The sequence below is a fragment of the Amblyomma maculatum genome, chromosome 2 (assembly GCF_055883805.1).
Source record: "Amblyomma maculatum isolate TAMU_Amacu chromosome 2, ASM5588380v1, whole genome shotgun sequence".
Lineage (NCBI taxonomy): Eukaryota > Metazoa > Arthropoda > Arachnida > Ixodida > Ixodidae > Amblyomma > Amblyomma maculatum.
Genome location: NC_139345.1, coordinates 209,773,600 through 209,781,219, shown reverse-complemented (window position 1 = coordinate 209,781,219; position 7,620 = coordinate 209,773,600). Strand labels below are relative to the sequence as shown.

The 7,620-nt window shown below is 43.0% G+C and overlaps 1 long non-coding RNA gene across 2 annotated transcripts; it reads right to left on the bottom strand.

Moving 5' to 3' along the window:
* Positions 1-793: 793 nt before the first annotated feature.
* On the bottom strand, positions 794-5,885 carry LOC146201202 (uncharacterized). 2 transcript variants are annotated; one of them, XR_014704866.1, is made up of 5 exons: positions 5,681-5,885; positions 3,691-3,896; positions 3,005-3,068; positions 2,220-2,379; positions 794-869 (listed from the first exon to the last, which is right to left on the bottom strand). It is a non-coding gene; the product is annotated as an uncharacterized LOC146201202 (long non-coding RNA). The 2 variants fall into 2 exon arrangements; XR_014704867.1 differs by lacking the exon at positions 5,681-5,885 and having other exon boundaries at positions 3,691-4,066.
* Between the last annotated feature and the right edge of the window lie 1,735 nt (positions 5,886-7,620).

The following is a 7,620-nucleotide window of genomic DNA, read 5'->3' as shown; positions in this document are numbered from 1 at the left end:
CTAAATCTGCCATGGCTTTTACTTTCTCTATGTAAAAAAGGTAAAATATTTGTTGAAAGTCATGCACGAGATGAAATGGGAAAAAAGCTTAAGTGATGCGGAAACGCAGAATTTTCAATTATTACACTGTTTCCAGGATCAGGGTTAAAGACACACACACACACACACACACACACACACACACACACACACACACACACACACACACACACACACACACACACACACACACACACACACACACACACACACACACACACACACACACACACACACACACACACACACACACACACACACACACACACACACACACACACACACACACACACAAACACACACACACACACACAACACACACACACACACACACACACACACACACACACACACACACACACACACACACACACACACACACACACACACACACACACACACACACACACACACACACACACACACACACACACACACACACACACACACACACACACACACACACACACACACACACACACACACACACACACACACACACACACACACACACACACACACACACACACACACACACACACACACACACACACACACACACACACACACACACACACACACACACATATATATTTAAATGAGGAGGCATCAGTTGTTTTTAACGTAGCAAGAATTCATCAAAAAAGATCAAGAGAGCCATGAAGGCATGCAGTCAAGAACCATGAGAAAATTGACATACATGCTTAGTGTATCAGGAGATGGAACCAAGCTTCTGCGCCAACTTCATAACTGTCGAATAGACGCTGGTGAGTGACTTCTTTCCGCCTCGCCACTTGCTCCCTGACAAGGGACAGATGAAAAATATTTGCCTGTAAAACAGAAATGACTTGTTTTAGTTATGTTTGTTTTACCAAAGAATACATTGTAACATGCTTGTTATGTTTGTTGCTTAGTATTTCATAAACCGTATGAAACACTGAATAGTTGGCTAAGTAGTTCTGCTAGAATATTCAAAGGCGAACAAACGTTCTCAGTGCAACTATTTAACATTCATGCAATTCTCGAACACTGATTGATGTGTATCGCTGATTGCTTACTATTCCAAAAACTTCAGCTGCAGAAAAAGGTGAAATAGTGGCTAAACAACCTGTAAAAATTCTTTTAGTTATTTATATATCTCTGGAAAGTAAATAAAATCGTAATGTACAGTGGCATAGATTCACGTATTCTGCAATACCCCCAACAAAAGGGAATTGCAAACGCGCACAAAGTCACAGGTGTATATTTTGTTGGAGCTGCGAGAGGTTGCACACTAATAGAGCTTAAATTATGTGCAAAAATATTTCGTAGATTTTTCTTACAGTAAGGAACAGATCTGGCCATCACATCGGTGCATGTCAGTAACGTGTCTATTAAAAAGCCCTTGGGCTAGGTGTTTAGAAGGCTCTTGACGAAAGTGACAAGGGCACGTTGTGCGGCGTAGTCCCGGCGAGGCAAGCAAAATGAGCCATGGTGGGGTTCGAGGCAAATAATAAGTGGGAGACTAGAAGTCTGTATGGCGTTGTGTGAGGCAATGTTCTATATCTGCTTATATATGCATGTGAACAGCTAGGGCACTGTGACATGGAAGAGTGTTTGTACAAATAAAGTTTGGCTGCTGTGTGAAGACGGAATTGCTGAAGGATGCACTTTTCACAGATCGATAAGGGTGGGCGCCCTAAGTGGCAAGTTAGCTGAGTCAAATCACTGGTGCGTGCATTATTCATAGCCTATCGCTTTATACACCGTCTGCATTCACCCTCGGTGGGCTCGTCCATAGGAGCCTCAGCACCCGGTTTACAATAGAACAGGCAAGCTAGTAGTAAGCCAGCTCACAGAAGTGCACAGAAATTATGTTTTCTTGCCTGCACCACTGCTGAATTTGACAAGATAGGGAATACTATTTTTTTATAGAAAAAGTTGAGTACTGGAAACAAGACTAGAAAAGTAGCGTTACATGCATTAGTATATACAGCACATAATTATAAATCAGTTCTCAAAGCAACAAGAAAAGTAAGGCCAGGAGGAAAGATATTTTCAAATGGTCCTTTAAAGGCACTATTCTGAAATGCTTCGCCTCAACAAGTACAATAAACGAAGAATCAAGTGTTAAATGGAGAAATGACATTCATCCCATATATACGATACAACCAGAAAATAAAAAACGATAAGAGCCTCACCTCTGGATAAATTCCAGCTTCGTTGCCGCTGGCTCTGCATACTCAAGATTCAGGACTTATTACAGCACGAAAAGCAGGCAAGCTGCCTCACTGAATGATGCTGGCTCTATAAATACAGCCTCCTGTTCACAAAACACGCACTGCTTTCCATATATGGTACCTGAAATAGAATAAACATTTTTGTTTTGCTTCTAATGCAACACAGTGCCAGTGCTTTATTTAAGGTAGCCTAAGAAGTGAAGGCATCATACGCACTGGTGCTGTCAATATGAAAGGAGCAGGTAATTTGCAAAAAGAAAATGAAGACAATTTTTTGGTTAATTTTTAATAACATAAATATTGACTTCAGTATTGTAAGCCATAAAAAAATGCTAGTAACAAAAAAAAAGAAAGATGTGCCTGTCGCGCCAAATTATATAGTAATCATTATTTGAATATTCGAAGTGGCAACTTTGTCCCATTCTTTTTCGGAAGTCTATGCCTTCAAATGGTCATTTTGACTGAAATAGGAACACACAGTGGTCTTGTATAATGCTCGCATATCTACAGTTTACAAGAACATATACCCATACTCATTGGTTAGATATATGACAATATCTCGTAACCTATGAAGACAGCTTCCCAAAATTTAAACCATAATTTAATTTGATTAGTTAGCCTTTTTGTGAATGAAGAGCTAAGGAATCCAGGAAAAGGCATGGATCACTACAATTAGTCCAACCACACAATCTGCTGCCGCATCCATATGTACAAAGCATGATAATAAATACCATCATCAAGCTTACCGAGTACAAATATAACTGGCGTGGACGGCAAATCGGAGATCCTGGATGTAATGCTCGTGCGTTCCTGATAAGAGACGGAAGTAAAGTCAAATTCATGTGGTAACAAACAAGAACAGTTTATAGTGCTCCAAAACAGTGATAACTGACTAACTTTATAGCCATGTTTCTTTACTCAGCCGATGCACCGAATCTTTTGGTTTCTAGGAACATATACGCGGCAAACAATACAGCTGCGGATATTCCGACAGTCACCTGCAGATTTAACTTCAATGGTGCAGCTCTCTATTCCATACTACAGATGCTAAGCATTTCAACAAAAATAAAACGGTGGTGACAGGTGTACCTTTTCTTTTTACAACTAAGAATTTTCCTTTCTTTGATGGGTTCCACGCTCTTATTCCGTATAGCCATAAGCATCAGTCTTGCAAGTAGAGAAGAGTGGTGCCAGCATATGGTAGCTACCGAACCTAACAAGCATACTTAAAAGACGTAAGGGAAGTCAAACTGCAATAATTAAGGCTTCTAATAATTATAGTTCTTTCTTATATAGTTCCAAGTTTCAATGAATAAGGCCATGAAGGCTGTTAGGTTATACCTGACACCACAATAGTTTCACATTATTTTACAATCTTGAAAATGGATTGCTCAGGATTCACTACTGAGGTACAGTGGGGTTTATAACTGACCTCAAAGGTACGGTAGAGAGCACGAGGGTCGTCCCTGAAGTATGCGGCAAGGAGATGCATTACCACATCTGCCTCAGCTCTGATGTTGCTTTTTGTTTCTTCGAGCTGCCGCTCTGCAAGCAGGTACATGATTTCCTTGAAAGTGCACTGTCAAGGTACTTCACAAGGAGTGGAGCGCATATTGCAATACTGTCCTGAAATGTGGCCTGGAATAAATTAAAACATTTTTTTTTTCATCATTGGCAAGCAAAGATTATTGGTAGGCTTCAATGGCAAAAGGCAAATGTTTGCTTTGACATGTATGCAGAAATTTAAATTTGCAGCAAGAAACACTGCAGTATGCTACCAATTTTCTACGGCTATCACAGTATCACCATTGAATGTGATGCGGGTCTGGCAGTCCTAAACCAAAGAAACAAATTATCGGAAAAAAAGTAAACATATAAAAGTTCTCATAAAATGATGCCCCTTTACATCTTACTGATTAATTTTAGCTGCAGATATTCCCCACCCTAGGATTTCCACAACTTTCGCTGCTCTGCACAAGGTCTGTGCTTGTAACGCTCAAATTTTTCATTCGCAAAAGCAATATCTTTCACAGAATAGCTTGGTTTCTTCACATATCAGTCAGCAGAACTGAATATTCACAACTCCAACTTGTACACTGCAGCCATTCTCCTTATCTTACCTGAACATCTTTCCCAAGAAAGTTATGTGCGTGACTGTAGAAGAATGGTCTATGAAATAACAATGGCAATTCTCCTTTCACTTGGGCTGTGGTATGCACAGGGTTAGCCGAGTTGATGAACATTCTTTGGTAAAAATATGTTTCTTTCATGTACGCCATTGCAAGCGGCACGTCTATATCTCTCAATGTTTTCCTTCCTTCCTTTTTCAAAAAAGCAATTTTTTCATGGTCATTTTCGGCAATTGGCTTTTGAACAGGCTGCCAGTTCTGACAGCCATAGCTGCTGCTTTTACTTTTCTTAACTTGTTTTTTGGTCTGCTGCAGTGCCTGTGTTTCACGATGCTAATTTTCTACTCTGTTCTCTATTTGAAATGGTCCACAATATGTGACACAAGCTTCATCCGTAATGACTCGTATCTCCCGCAGGATGGCACAGTACACAGGAAGGTAATGTTTTCTGTTTCAGCATGGTTTCTGTAGTGCCTGAAGACATGGCTTCTGAAGGTTCGGTAGTTCTTGAACGTAGCACCGCACGGACTGATTGGACATAAGGCTCCACCGAGTACACTACTATGATAAGAAAAAGGTTCAAAGTAGGCCAGCCATGTAGAAAAGCTCTGCGCACATCTCGGGCATCTGTTCATCTTTCAGCACCATCCGGTAATAACGCTATAATAAAAAATAAGTTGTCATCTAATTTACAAACAAGCTGTCATACGAAGACTACCCCTCGCACAACCCTCTGAACAATCAGCACCATGTCTTGTCACCTGCCAAAGCCACGCCCGTGATTTTTCGCTGACAATTAGCCGGATTTTCTGCTAATCGGCAACTTTAACGCTATCGCATTAATATTGCATACTGCGGTCGAACAGCTCCAGTTGAAAACAAACTTCCACGGTACAAACGAGCGGCTTAGTTCGCGATTGACAAGTGGTTTATGCCTCCTTAAATCTGATCACCGCAGCTGACCAAAATACAAGCCAAGGTGCTGCTGTGTGCTGCTTAAGTACCGCTCAACACCGGACGTTCGTTTAGTCGGACAGTGCTATAAAATAGTTTTGATATGGTCCGAGTAGTTCCTCTGTCTGGACTCATCATGCGGAGAAACGAAAATCATATGAGCAATGCAAATAAACAAGTTTGTAAATAGAGCACGCCCTGTATCGAAATTGTTCACTGAATAAAACGTTTGCACTGTCTGAATGGCGCCTTTGCGAAGCGCGCAGCACTGCTCTTAGACACCCGTACGAAGCCAGTCACTAGTTGCACCTTGAAAGACAATTGTAAGATTGTTCTCACCTGTTAGGCGAACACGTCGTCTTTTTTTGCTCGTCGGTGATCCAGATGTATTTGCAAGCACACAAGATGGCTGGGTCGTCAAAGATAAAAAGTTGCAATGCAGTATCGCAGTCCAGACGTTCAGCTCCACACGTCCACGCCCTGTGCTCACTTGAAAAAGGCGCGAGAATGCAGTGCGCAACCGCTACGGCGCATGCGTCATTGCCCTAGCGACGAGGGAACGAAGCAGTCGTCGGCGCGGGCGCGGGCGGCTTTATGCAGCAAACGGTACGGAGTATAAGCGCGAAGGCGTGAGAACGTTGTTTTCCGCTGGGAGATGACACGTAGAAGGCGTGATTAAAAAAAAAAAAATTGGCTTACATCGAATCGGCCAACACGGCGACAACCGAAGAGCCTGGGAACGCCGACTTCTAGAGCAGTTTTCTATTTGTTTTTATAGTAAATGGCGCAGTACCCAAGGTCTATGTACAGTACCTCTCACTTGTCGGTGGGCGCAGCGCCGGGAGGGAAGAGGTGAACGAAAGAATGAAAAAAAAAAAAGTACGCCAGCGGAGGTTTCGATCTCAACTTACACTGAGACCGCATAGCAGACAGGCCCACCTGTATTTTGACTCCATTGCAATACCGCCGCCGCGGCCGCGATGAAAGCGCTTCTCCGATCGCCGGCCGAGAGCGCATTGCTTTGCGCGTTAGATGATGCTGCCGTGTGTACTATGCTTGACAGCAGCAGCATCCGGCCAGAGGAGAAACGATGCGCGGCTTTGGAATGTTGCTCTTGTGCAGGTGGTTCGAGAAGCCCAGCCCGGTGGGAAGGCGTGGGAGCATGTACAGTGTGCATGCTTGGGGATCTTCCATACTTGGGCATGCGGGCGTCGCAGTGGCGTGAACTCCTCCTTCATCCATGCCCGGTTCACGGATTTTCAATACGTATTGAATGAAACGGAAGCGCCTGAAATTCGATTCACGGATGTTCAATACTTATTGAGTAAAACGGAAGTGTCTGAAATGCTTATAAGGACATTCTCCTTCATCCGTGCGCCAATTCTCGGATGTTCAATACGTATTGAGGAAAACAGAACCGTTTGACGTTCTTTTAAGGAGGTTGTCTGCGTAAAATTACGTTTTTTTTTTTACAGTGTACAGCTTCGTCCCGTCGTTTTAGTCAAGTCTAGCCCTGTTGTCCGTGACAATATATAGAGCTCCTAAAAGCAACGCCTTCGACAACGCTCAGCTGCATCCTGCCATCGGCTGCGAGATCCAAATACTTTTCTCGAATTCTTTGCTTGCGGTATTATGCAATAAGACCTTCATAATGGCGTCTATTGTTATTTTTCTTCCTTCCTTCTAGAATGCCTCCAGAAAAGGCTGACCTAAGTGCAAACTGCCGCGAAGTTGAACAGGATGAAGGGTGTTCATTGCAGTCAAAGTGAATTCCAGAACTTGATCACTGCTTGGTGTCACTGCGTAAAACAGTTCAAAAGTCATAAAGACATATTATCAGAACCTCCGAAGACTATATTACTTTCATATGGCTGGTGAAATTGTATTCTATTGCGTTAGCGATACTGCACCAGGTTTCAGTCAGTCCCATGTCTGAGCTTGAGCCGCAGCCGAGCCGAATGCGGCTTTACCCAAGCCGTACCTTAGTGGCCTTAAGGCTTACGTGAACTACAGCCTGAACAACTAGTAAAAGGTCCGCGCCATCTGGACGCATATTGCCTCGGTATACTGTCTCATTATGGAGCACGAACATGCTGGTGGAAGGATCGGGGTTGTTGCGCGGCTGGTCTATAATTGTTTGCAGGGTAGGATCACGACGCTGTTTGAAGCCGATCTTGATAAAGTCCGAGATGGACAAAATGTAGTTGTCAGCAGTATGTTCGGACAAATCGGGAGGATCTACTGGATGGCGGGACAAGCAGTCAGCGTCTTGGTGTAAG